This window comes from Coregonus clupeaformis, chromosome 20 (assembly GCF_020615455.1).
Source record: "Coregonus clupeaformis isolate EN_2021a chromosome 20, ASM2061545v1, whole genome shotgun sequence".
In the NCBI taxonomy this organism is placed as follows: domain Eukaryota; kingdom Metazoa; phylum Chordata; class Actinopteri; order Salmoniformes; family Salmonidae; genus Coregonus; species Coregonus clupeaformis.
Window position 1 is genome coordinate 58549474 of NC_059211.1, and position 14078 is coordinate 58563551.

Consider the following 14078-nt stretch of genomic DNA (forward strand, 5'->3'; position numbering starts at 1 on the left):
ATAGGAGACAGTGGGCTAGCCTATTTGGTCGTCTCAGAAATTAATAGAAGCAACCGTGAAACTAATACAAGTCGTCAATTTAATTGATCAATAGATGATATTGTGTGCAAAACATCTCACTAGGCTGCTTTTCTGTGTTCCGCCAGACTCGGTGTGAGTCAATTGGACTGGCCTACAGTCTGTGGGCAGCTATTGGTACACAGTATGATATTAATCCTGTTGGCAATTACAGGGTGGGCAGGTAGCCTAGCGGTTAGAGAGGGTTGCCACTTCGAAATCTGGGCCTGACAGGAAAGATCTGTCGGGAAGTGAGCTGGCAACCAGGGGGTTGCTGGACTCAAATCCTAGATGTCATTGCCTGCCGTTGTGCCCTTGAGCAAGGCACTTAACCCCCCACAATAACGTCAGATCTTCAACGTTATATCCACTATAAAAATTAAAAAATAAACAATAGACTGGGCAGTTGATCTACAGCTATTCATTTGGTCTCCCATCCAGGGTTTTAACCAAGCCCTGGTTAGCTTTTATATTTGTCACTGACTACTACCAATGTGCTAACGTTATCTATCGTGATAATGATTATTGAGAGACGTCTTAATAACTAAATATATGCACTGTTGCTATGGAAGTCATTACAAAGGGTAGGTTTAAGAGAGCAAATTAAATGTAACCATACTTTTTACAAGTCATATATCATCAATTATGCTTTTAGCCCTATATAGCATTTGCAAAGCAAGTCATCAACAGCTAGTTTCAATTTAACCCAGGATTCAACAAAAAATAGACAATACATATAAGCCTAAGGTTTCAAGCTTGAGTTGATTTCAAATGTAATCTTCAAGTTAATCATTAATATGTTGGATTCAGGTCTCCAATTCAACCAAAAATCTAAGTTAAAGAATAGGACTAAATCCAATCAAATGTTATTTAAAGTACATTTAAAGTTTGATTAGATTAGATTTAGTCCTATTCTTTAACTTAGATTTTTGGTTGAGATGGACATGTGAATCCAACATATCAACTATTAATTAATTCAACACAACCAAATATCAACATTTGAAGCAGATGCAGATGTATTTTCTGCTTGGATAGTTCGATCCGTGCCACTCACTTAGTCTTGCTTTAATTCCAGCTTGTCTACAAATTAATCATTGATATGTTGGATTCAAGTCTCAATCTCAACCAAAAATGTAAGTTTAGTATTATTATTTCTTAGGGTCAGCAATGACTTGTATCATAGTACCAATTACTGTGTCTTATGAAATGCTGATTGTTAGGTTAACTATTTTCTTTGTAGAATAGGACTAAAACAAATCAAATCAAACTTTAAATGCACTTTAAATAAAGTTTGATTTGATTTAGTCCTATTCTTTAACTTTGATTCTTGGCTGAGATGGAGAGGTGAATCCAACATATACATTTGTAGACAAACTGGAATTTGTTGGCAACCAAACACAATTTAATATCACTGTTGCAATACAGTAAATAATAGCCTATTAACTTGTCAACAAGTTAACAGATGATATGTTGGATTCAGGTCTCCAACTAAACAAAAAAATTAAAGTTAAAGAATAGGATTAAGCCGGTGGCTCAGAGGAATCTATCCAATCATATCCTTTAAATGTTGATATTTGGTTGCATTGTCAACCAAACACAATTCAATAATCGTTTTATAATACAGTGAATAGCCTAAGGTTACCTTAGAAATAAGAGTATTTATTCAACATTAAAATGAGCAACACATGGCCTCCCGAGTGGCACAGCGGTCTAAGGCACTGCATCGCAGTGATTGAGGCGTCACTACAGGGTTTGGTTTGGCCGGGGGGGCCATTCCGGAACATTCACAGTCTTCTTGGTAAGTAACTCCAGCGTAGATTTGGCCTTGTGTTTATCACTGCTACTTGTTTATTTTTTATGCTGAAAAACTCCCCAGTTCTTAATGATTACAAGCATACCCATAACATGATGCAGCCACCACTATGCTTGAAAATATGGAGAGTGGTACTCAGTAATGTGTTGTATTGGATTTGTCCCAAACATAACACTTTGTATTCAGGACAAAAAAGGTAATTGCATTGTCAAATTTTTTTTTTACAGTATTACTTTAGTGCGTTGTTGCAAACAAGATGCATGTTTTGGAATATTTGTATTCTGTACCAGCTTCCTTCTTTTCACTCTGTCAATTAGGTTAGTATTGTGAAGTAACTACAATGTTGTTGATTCCTCCTTAGTTTTCTCCTATCACAGCCATTAAACATTTACATTTTAGTCATTTAGCAGACACTCTTATCCAGAGCGACTTACAGTTAGTGAATACATCTTTTTTTTTTATACTGGCCCCCCATGGGAATCGAACCCACAACCCTGGCGTTGCAAACGCCATGCTCTATCAACTGAGCTACATCCCTGCCGGCCATTCCCTCCCCTACCCTGGACGACGCTGGGCCAATTGTGCGCCGCCCATGAGTCTCCCGGTCGCGGCCGGCTGCGACAGAGCCTGGATTCGAAGCAGGATCTCTAGTGGCACAGTTAGCACTGCGATGCAGTGCCTTAGACCACTGCGCCACTAATTGTTTTAAAGTCACCATTGGCGTCATGCTGAAATCCCTGAGCGGTTTCCTTCCTCTCCGGCAACTGAGTTAGGAAGGACACCTGTATCTTTATAGTGACTGGGTGTATTGATACACCATCCAAAATGTAATTAATAACTTCACCATGCTCAAAGGGATACAGTGAGGGAAAAAAGTATTTGATCCCCTGCTGATTTTGTACGTTTGCCCACTGACAAAGAAATAATCAGTCTATAATTTTAATGGTAGGTTTATTTGAACGGTGAAAGACAGAATAACAACAGCAAAATCCAGAAAAATGCATGTCAAAAATGTTAGAAATTGATTTGCATTTTAATGAGGGAAATAAGTATTTGACCCCCTCTCAATCAGAAAGATTTCTGGCTCCCAGGTGTCTTTTATACAGGTAACGAGCTGAGATTAGGAGCACACTCTTAAAGGGAGTGCTCCTAATCTCAGCTTGTTACCTGTATAAAAGACACCTGTCCACAGAAGCAATCAATCAATAGATTCCAAACTCTCCACCATGGCCAAGACCAAAGAGCTCTCCAAGGATGTCAGGGACAAGATTGTAGACCTACACAAGGCTGGAATGGGCTACAAGACCATCGCCAAGCAGCTTGGTGAGAAGGTGACAACAGTTGGTGTCAATCTCCCTCGGCCTGGGGCTCCATGCAAGATCTCACCTCGTGGAGTTGCAATGATCATGAGAATGGTGAGGAATCAGCCCAGAACTACACGGGAGGATCTTGTCAATGATCTCAAGGCAGCTGGGACCATAGTCACCAAGAAAACAATTGGTAACACACTACGCCGTGAAGGACTGAAACAATGCAGCGCCCGCAAGGTCCCCCTGCTCAAGAAAGCACATATACATGCCCGTCTGAAGTTTGCCAATGAACATCTGAATGATTCAGAGGAGAACTGGGTGAAAGTGTTGTGGTCAGATGAGACCAAAATGGAGCTCTTTAGCATCAACTCAACTCGCCGTGTTTGGAGGAGGAGGAATGCTGCCTATGACCCCAAGAACACCATCCCCACCATCAAACATGGAGGTGGAAACATTATGCTTTGTGGGTGTTTTTCTGCTAAGGGGACAGGACAACTTCCCCGCATCAAAGGGACGATAGATGGGGCCATGTACCATCAAATCTTGGGTGAGAACCTCCTTCCCTCAGCCAGGGCATTGAAAATGGGTCGTGGATGGGTATTCCAGCATGACAATGACTCAAAACACACGGCCAAGGCAACAAAGGAGTGGCTCAAGAAGAAGCACATTAAGGTCCTGGAGTGGCCTAGCCAGTCTCCAGACCTTAATCCCATAGAAAATCTGTGGAGGGAGCTGAAGGTTCGAGTTGCCAAACGTCAGCCTCAAAACCTAAATGACTTGAAGAAGATCTGCAAAGAGGAGCGGGACAAAATCCCTCCTGAGATGTGTGCAAACCTGGTGGCCAACTACAAGAAACGTCTGACCTCTGTGATTGCCAACAAGGGTTTTGCCACCAAGTACTAAGTCATGTTTTGCAGAGGGCTCAAATACTTATTTCACTCATTAAATGCAAATCAATTTATAACATTTTTGACATGCGTTTTTCTGGATTTTTTTGTTGTTATTCTGTCTCTCACTGTTCAAATAAACCTACCATTAAAATTATATAATGATCATTTCTTTGTCAGTGGGCAAACGTACAAAATCAGCAGGGGATCAAATACTTTTTTCCCTCACTGTATTCAATGTCTGCCACACAGAGTGAGTCCATGCAACTTAATGTGACTTGTTAAGCTAGTTTTTACTCCTGAAGTTATTTAGGATTGCCATAACAAAGGGGTTGAGTACTTACTGACTCAAGACATTTCAGCTTTTCCAAAAAAAAAAATATATACAAAAATAACATAATTCCACATTGACATTATGGGGTTTTGTGTGTGACAAAAAAAATCTAAATTTAATCCAATTTTAAATTAGCTGTACACAACAAAATATGGAAAAAGTCAAGGGGGCTGTATACTTTCTGAAGGCACTGTAAATGTCTTCTTATGTAATCATAGAAAGCATGCTTGTTTAAGATAGCATGCAAAGTGTAGCAGGTCTGTGGAGATCTTCACAATTTCTGTAGTAATCTGTGCAGAATCTCGAACAGCATTGATCACTTGCACTATGTAATTTTAACCACTACGGGATCGGTGTCCCGTATATGGGACGGTTGAGCTAACGTGCGCTAATGTGATTAGCATGACTGTTGTAAGTAACAGCAAACTTTCCAGGACATAGACATGTCTTATATGGGCAGAAAGCTTTAATTATTGTTAATCTAACTGCACTGTCCAATTTACAGTAGCTATTACAGTGAAAACATACCATGCTATTGTTTGAGGAGAGTGTACAACAACAAAAAACGTATCATGGCAACTGGTTTGATACATTCACCTCTGAAGGTAAATAATGTACTTACATTCAGTAATCTTGCTCTGATTTGTTATCCTGAGGGTCCCAGAGATAAAATGTAGCATAGTTTTATTTGATAAAATCAATTTTTATATTCAAATGTAGGAACTGGGTTCTACAGTTTGAACCCTTGCTGTCTCTGGCTCCACACCCACCCCGCCCGGCCATCTAGATGTGTGAAAGTTAGTGTAAACTTACATCATGTATGACATTCCTGGGAGTGTGTAAACTTACATTGTGTATTACCTTGTCATTTTTGTATGTTCTCTATAGTTATGTACTTGAAAATGTATCAATTGACCAATTCGGCACATTTTGCAAAATAGTCCAGAATTGCAATGCTTCACTGGCTCAATCTGAAACTTTGCAGACACACTGCTTCCATCTAGAGGCCAAAATCTAAATAGAGACCGTTTCCCATTCTTCTGCCCACTGAGTGTATATACAGTAATGTTGTTACTGCTCTAATTCCTCCTCCTGAATAGTAAACAAGTAGAGAAACATGTTTCAGGTCTAACAGCATTGGTGGTCCAGACTGCAGGGTCTGAAGGTATAACACACATTCACACATGCACGTACGCACGTACGCATACACACACACATACTCATATGCACATACGCACACAGGGACGTTCAGAAATATTACGTTTCCCTCTTTCTCTAGGGTCTCCCAGTATCAAGGTGGTTGTGTATGTTTGGCCCCCAGGATCAACCATCTACTTAAGGGAGTCTATGTCCCTGAGATGCAGTGTGGAAGCAGGTGCTAACTGGTCCTGGACATCGCTGGTTCAGACACACACCTCACAAAGCTATCACCCCAAACCCCTGGTCAGGGGTGACAGATACTCCATCACTGTAGTTGCCAGGGACGACGGCGGTGGGTACTGGTGCCAAGCTGAGCGGACTGGCTCAACCATGCTCTTACTCAGTAACCCCACCCCCGACCTTTCCTGGCAGTGATCCGCAGCAGCCGACAGCACTTCCAAGGGGAGCGCTTCTCTCTCCAGTGCCCCTGCTGTGTCTGAGAGCAACTCCACAGACTGGACACTGTGGCAGCTCACTGACTTTGGAGTTAGGTCTGGGTGTCAGACACTAGATGGCACTGTCAGGAAGGAGGTTCCTGGAGCATGCAGCCTCTCCTCTCTACAGTGGGCTGTACTGGTGTGAGAGTGGCAAGTGGCGCAGTGACTAGTCAACATCACAGTGAGCTGTGTGCCAGGCCACCTGTAATGGGGGGAGGGGGGCATATAAATAAAGAAAAAGTACATGCAACAATCTAATAAAGCAATTAAACAAAACAAGTGCAATCCTGTATGAGCATGTATTCTATAAACACCTTGAAGCAGGGACAAATCTATCCAGTTTAAGTTTAAGTGTGCCCTGGAATTCATTCCAAGTCTGGGGGCACAGGAAATGCAAATTGTAGTGTATTCAAGGTTTAAAAAGGCTTCTAAAGTTTGTAATTTTAATAATAATAATAATATGCCATTTAGCAGACGCTTTAATCCAAAGCGATTTACAGTCATGCGTGCATACAATTTTGTGTATGGGTGGTCCCGGGGATTGAACCCACTACCTTTGCGTTACAAGCGCCGTGCTCTACCAGCTGAGCTACAGAGGACCACGATTTTCACTTCGAAATATCAGACTTGATTTGCCCTAACAAAAAATGTATCAACCCCTACAAAAATGTATTTATATGCATCTTGCATCTTGTATTTTGTAAATTAACCTGTATATCCAGCAGTAAGGAGGCAGTAAAATATTTGGTCCGCAGTCGCGCACAACCATTAGGTCTTACTTTTCACAGCCAGACAGCTCTCTTGGCTCCCCACTTTCTTGTCGGGGTCAGCACACTTGTCCTAATGAAACATTTATCAACCCCTACAACAATGTATATTTATTATAATCCACATAATTCAAATGTTCTCTAGCTGCAGGATTATTTTCCTGCTGTGAGAAGCAGGGTCAAGTTAAGATAGCATTTCTGTCTCAGTTCGTTAATTACACTCAACAGCCATAGAAAACAGCATGCAGGGAGCTGGGAGAAAATGTGTGGTTAATGTCACTAACCTGCCTGTTATTGTGTTCAAGGTCGCATATGTGGTGCACCAGCAGCTGTTTCTCATACAAAGAAGGTCCACCCCCAGTAGAGGAGCCCCAGACCAAGCAGGATATGACAGTCCCAGCTAACAACAAACGTTCCCACAACTTTAGAGAATGTTCCCTTAAGAGTCTCATTAGGTCATTAATGTTTTCTTGGAATGTTCCCGTGATGTGCAAGGAATTTTCCAAGAGATTATTTCCTTAATGTGAAATAGAACTTACCCAGAACGTGGTTCTCAGATCGTAAGATATTAATGTTCTAGACACGCTTCATGGGAACGTTGCAAGAACTTAATGAGTCCAGTTTTCTGTGGGTTACGAGAATATTCTATCAACGTCTCACCAAACATTTACAGAACATGGTTGCCATGTTCTCAGAACATAAGATATTAATGTTCTAGACACGTTACATGGGAAGGTGGCAAAAACAGTAATGTGTCCAGTTTTCTGTGGGTTAGGAGAATATTCCATCAACGTCCCACCAAACATACACAGAAAATTGTTGCCATGTTCTCAGAACATAATATATTAATGCTCTAGACACGTTTCATGGGAACATTTGTGTCAAAAAAAGTATTCATTACACATCACATCTTGTTACTGTTCAAGAGCCAATCAAGGCTCTGATTGTTGAACAACCGATCCATTCACAGCTCTTTGTATGTTGGCAAGGTTAGGGACACTCACCCACAAAAAAAGTGCTTTTAACATAGTGTTATCAATTTACGTATTTGATATACAGGTACAGTGCCTTCCGAAAGTATTCACACCCCTTCACTTTTCCACATTTTATTGTTATTTAAAATACTTTTTTTTGTCAGTGGCCTACACACAATACCCCATAATGTCCAAGTGAAATTATGTTTTTCAAAAGTTTTACAACTTCATTCAAAATGAAAAGCTGAAATGTCTTGAGTCAATAAGAATTAAACCCCTTTGTTATGGCAAACCTAAATAAGTTCAGGACTAAACATTTTCTTAATTAACAAGTCACAATAATAAGTTGCATGGACTCCCTCTGTGTGCAATAATAGTGTTTAACATAATTTTTTAATGACTACCTCATATCTGTACCCCACACATACAATTACAGTGCATTCGGAAAGTATTCAGACCCCTTGACTTTTTCCAAATTTTGTTACGTTACAGCCTTATTCTAAAATGGATTCAATGCATTGTCTTGGCTGTGTGCTTTGGGTTGCTGTCCTGTTGCAAGGTGAACCTGCGCCCCAGTCTGAGTTCCTGAGCGCTCTGGAGCAGGTTTTCATCAAGGATCTCTCTGCACTTTGCTCCGTTCATCTTTCCCTCGATCCTGACTAGTCTCCCAGTCCCTGCCACTGAAAAACATCCCCACAGCATGATGCTGCCACCACCATGCTTCACCGTAGGGATGGTACCAGGTTTCCTCCAGAAGTGACTCTTAGCATTCAGGCCAAAGAGTTCAATCTTGGTTTCATCAGACCAGAGAATGTTGTTTCTCATGGTCTGAGTCCTTTTGGTGCCTTTTGGCAAACCAAGCGGGTTGTCATGTGCCTTTTACTGAGGAGTGGCTTCCGTCTGGCCACTCTACCATAAAGGCCTGATTGGTGGAGTGCTGCAGAGATGGTTGTCTTTCTGGAAGGTTCTCTCATCTCCACAGAGGAACTCTGGAGCTCTGTCAGAGTGACCATCGGGTTCTTGGTCACCTCCCTGACCAAGGCCCTTCTCCCCCGATTGCTCAGTTTGGCCGGGTGGCCAGCTCTAGGAAGAGTCTTGGTGGTTCCAAACTTCTTCCATTTAAGAATGATGGAGGCCACAGTGTTCTTGGGGCCCTTCAATGCTGCAGACACTTTTTGGTACCCTTCCCCAGATCTGTGCCTCGACACAATCCTTTCTCGGAGCTCTACGGACAATTCCTCCGACCTCATGGCTTGGTTTTTGCTCTGATATGCACTGTAAACTGTGGAACCTTAAATAGACAGGTGTGTGCCTTTCTAAATCATGCCCAAATCAATTGAATTTACCACAGGTGGAGTCCAATCAAGTTGTAGAAACATCTCAAGTATGATCAATGGAAACAGGATGCACCTGAGCTCAATTTCAAGTCTCATAGCAAAGGGTCTGAATACTTACATAAAAAAGGTATTTCTGTTTTTTATTTTTAATAAATTTGCAAACATTTCTAAAAACCAGTTTTTGCTTTGTCATTATGGGGTATTGTGTGTAGATTGTTGAGAAAAATAAAATAATGTAATCAATTTTAGAATAAGGCTGTAACGTAACAAAATGTGGAAAAAGGGAGGTGGTCTGAATAGTTTCCGAATGCACTGTATCTGTAAGGGCCCTCAGTCAAGCAGTGAATTTCAAACACAGATTCAACCACAAAGACCAGGGAGGTTTTCCAATGCCTCGCAAAGAAGGACACCTATTGGTAGATGGGTAAACATTTAAAAAAGCAGATATTGAATATCCCTTTGAGCATTGTGAAGTTATTAATTGGATGGTGTATCAATACACCCAGTCACTACAAAGTTGCAGGTGTCCTTCCTAACTCAGTTGCCAGAGAGGAAGGAAACCCCTCACGGATTTCACCATGAGGTCAATGGTGACTTTAAAACAGTAACAGAGTTTAATGTCTGTGATAGGAGAAAACTGAGGATGGATCAACAACATTGTAGTTACTCCACATTACTAATCTAATTGACAGAGTGAAAAGAAGGAAGCCTGTACAGAATAAAAATATTCAGAAACATGCATCTGTCAAGTCTACTCCCGCTCCCCCTCTCCGGCGCTTGACATCGCCAGTCTACTAACCACCGGTCCTGGCAACCCATCTTTACGCACACCTGCGTCTCATAATAAGTCACACCTGCTTGTTTTGCATCGTTCTATGTTAGTTAATATTAAACTCACTAACTGCACCTGCTTCCTGACTCCCTGCATCGACGTTACAGCGTCCTGCAACGGAATAGAGCTAAGCACAGGCAAAATCCTAGAGGAAAACCTAGTTCCGTCTGCTTTCCAAACAGACACTGGGAGACAAATTCACCTTTCAGCAGGACAATAACCTAAAACAGAAGGCCAAATATACATTGGAGTTGATGACATTGAATGTTCCTGAGTGACCTAGTTACAGTTTTGACTTAAATCGGCTTGAAAATCTATGGCAAGTCTTGAAAATGGCTGTTTAGCAATGATCAGCAAACAACTTGACAGAGCTTGAAGAATTAAAAAAAGAATAATGTGGAAATATTGTACAATCCATGTGTGCACTTACCCAGAAAGACTCACAGCTGTAATCGCTGCCAAAGGTGATTCTAACATGTATTGACTCAGGGGGTTGCATACTTATATAATCAAGATATATTAGGGTTTTATTTGTCATACATGTTTTATAAATGTTTGATGTTTTCCACTCTGACATTCTAGAGTATTTTGTATAGATCGTTGACAAAAAGTGACAATTAAATCAATTTTAATCCCACTTTGTAACACAACAAAATGTAGAACAAGTATTTATTATGGATCCCCATTAGCTGCTGCCAAGGCAAAATTAAGGCAGTTCATACAATTTAAAAAACATTACAATACATGCACAGATTTCACAACACACTGTGTGCCCTCAGGCCCCTACTCCACAACTACCACATATCTACAGTACAAAATCCATGTGTACGTGTGTGTATAGTGTGTATGTTATCGTGTGTGTGTATGCATGTGTCTGTGCCTGTTTGTGTTGCTTCACAGTCCCCGCTGTTCCATAAGGTTTTTTAAAATCTGTTTTTTAAATCTAATTTTACTGCTTGCATCAGTTACTTGATGTGGAATAAAGTTCCATGTAGTCATGGCTCTATGTAGTACTGTCCACCTCCCATAGTCTGTTCTGAACTTGGGGACTGTGAAGAGACCTCTGGTGGCATGTCTTGTGGGGTATGCATGGGTGTCCGAGCTGTGCGCCAGTAGATCAAACAGACAGCTCGGTGCATTCAACATGTCAATACCTCTCATAAATACAAGTAGTGATCAAGTCAATATCTCCTCCACTTTGAGCCAGGAGAGATTGACATGCATATTATTAATATTAGCTCTCTGTGTACATGAAGGTACTGTAACTGCCAAAATGATGGAAACACTTGCGTAAATGAGGGATACAACGTTTATTGAAAGTAGGTGCTTCCACACAGGTGTGGTTCCTGAGTTAATAAAGCAATTAACATTCCATCATGCTTAGGGTCATGTATAAAAATGTTGGGCAGGCCATTATTTTGGCTACCATGGCTATGCCCCAATAGTGAGACAATGCCCCCATCCACAGGGCACAAGTGGTCACTGAATGGTTTGATGAGCATGAAAACAATGTAAACCATATGCAATGGCCGTCTCAGTCACAAGATCTCAATCCAATTGAAAACTTATGAGAGATTCTGGAGCAGCGCCTGAGACAGCGTTTTCCACCACCATCAACAAAACACCAAATGATGGAATTTCTCATTGAAGAATGGTTTCGCATCCCTCCAATAGAGTTCCAGACACTATGCCAAGGCGCATTGAGGCTATTCTGGCTCGTGGTGGCCCAACACTCTATTACGACACTTTATGTTTGTGTCCTTTATTTTGGCAGTTACCTGTCCATTATAACATGGGCATGGTCATTTATACTGTAATTTTTATCAATGCCTCGCAAAGAAGGGTACCTATTGGTAGATGGGTAAAAAATAAATAAAACTGACATTTAATATCCCTTTGAGCCTGGTGAAGTTATTCATTACATTTTGGAATGTGTATCAATACACCCAGTCACTACAAAGATACAGGTGTCCTTCCTAACTCAGTTGTCAATCCCTCACCTGGGATTTGAACTGACAATATTTTGGTTCATGGCATTCTGATCTTCCTGCTACGCTTGTAACGATCCCGGCAGTCTGAGTCGGGTCCTGTCTGTGGACTAGTTTTTTCTGCTCGTGATCTCCAGTTTCCCGAGGGTTCTGGAACGCTCCGGGGAGCTCTCTTGATTTCCGCACCTGCATCCCATCAGCAATCTGCACACCTGGTCCTGATCATCACCCTTCTTAGGCTCTGGCCTAACATCCATTCCCTGCCGGATCGTTAGCCATGAACAGTAGGTTTACCAGAGTATCAGTCGTAGAGCTTCTAGCGTTAGTTTTGTTGTTTTGCACCTTGTTGGTTTGTTGTTTACTTACCTCCGTTTTGTTCCATCTGCAGTCACTCGTCCGGAACCTTCATCCAACCTCTGCCTGGTGGTCGGCGGCTGCCGAGCCATGATTGGATCAACCACTGCACCCCCAACAACTAATCAACGCCGCCCGCTCTGTTCCCTGGATTATTCAGCATCACTCTTGAATTTGTAAATAAACACTCACCTTCGTTTCAACTTACCTTGTCCTGGTCTGCTTCTGGGTTCTGGCTTTGTAACTCGTGACAGAACGATCCGGCCAGTAATGAACCCAGCGGACCTGGACTCTGTTCGCCATGCCATTACCCATCAGGAGAAGATGTTGGGCCATCATAGCACGGAGCTACAGGAGATCGCGTTGGCAGTTCGGAACCTTTCTACCGGTCTGACGGAGGTCCAGAACCAGCGCAAGTTTCCGGTGGAGGATCCACTACCGGTTTCACCCATCTCGCCTGCCGCGTCTGGAGCGGTGTCCTTCCGTGAGCCCAAGGTTCCGACGCCGGATAAATATGAGGGGGAGCTGGGAAGATGCCGTTCTTTCCTTATGCAGTGTGGGTTAGTGTTCGATCTACAGCCCTACTCTTATGCCACAGACAAGGCTAGGATAGCCTTTGTGATTGAGTTGCTGCGTGGTCGAGCGCTGGAGTGGGCTTCAGCCGTTTGGGAACGACAAGACCCCTGCATGGCTTCATACCAGGGGTTCACGGCCGAGATGAGGAAGCTTTTCGACCATTCCGTCCGAGGGAGGGACGCAGCTAGGCGCCTGTTTTCGCTTCACCAAGGAACTCGCAGCGTGGCCGACTTCGTGATCGAGTTCAAGACGTTGGCTGTGGAGAGTGGGTGGAATGAGGAGTCTCTGCAAGCGGCCTTTTACCAGGGTCTGTCGGAGCAGCTCAAGGATGAGTTGATCTCCTATCCGGAGCCTAGTGACCTGGACAGCTTGGTAGCCTTGTCGATTCGGGTGGATAATCGAGTCCGAGAGCGAAGGAGGGAGAAGCAATGGGGTCCGTCCAATCGATCAGCTTCTCAGGTTCCAGTCGGGTCGGGGATTGGACCAGAATACGTCGATCATCGTCCACCACACAGGATTAGTGGAGAGGTCCTGTCTCCCGATTCGGAACCAATGCAAGTAGGGCGGCACGGGTTAACCAAGGAGGAACGCCAACTCAGACGTAGGGACTAACTGTTGCCTCTACTGTGGTGGTCCGGGACATTACCTCGCCACCTGTTCCCGGCGGTCGTCAAACTGCGCGGCTCGCTAAAGTTGGGAGGACTTTTAGCGAGCCAGTTTCGACCTCTCAATACCTCTGTCAGACCCCGTTTCCCGGCTACCCTTGTGAACAGGAATCAGAGCTTAGCGATTAACGCTTTTATCGATTCAGGTGCCGATGGAAGCTTTCTTGATGCCGAGTTGGTGGAACAGCTGGGGCTTTCCAAGGAGCAATTGCCGGAAGCCATTGAAGCGACCACTCTGAACGGCAGTAGTCTGGCACGTATCACGATGAGGACTGAACCGGTTAAGATGCTGTTGTCGGGAAATCATTCGGAGATGATTTCATTCTTCATTCTGCCGTCTTCCCATGTTCCTCTGGTCCTTGGATACCCCTGGCTGAAGGAACACAATCCCACGTTCGATTGGGTGACGGGCAAGGTAACGAGTTGGAGCCTTGATTGTCATGCTAACTGTCTCAAGACTGCCTGTCCCCATTCGGTTCCCAGTCAGGTGATTGAGGCTAAACCCCCAGATTTGTCCCTGGTTCCCGAGACATATCACGATTTGGGG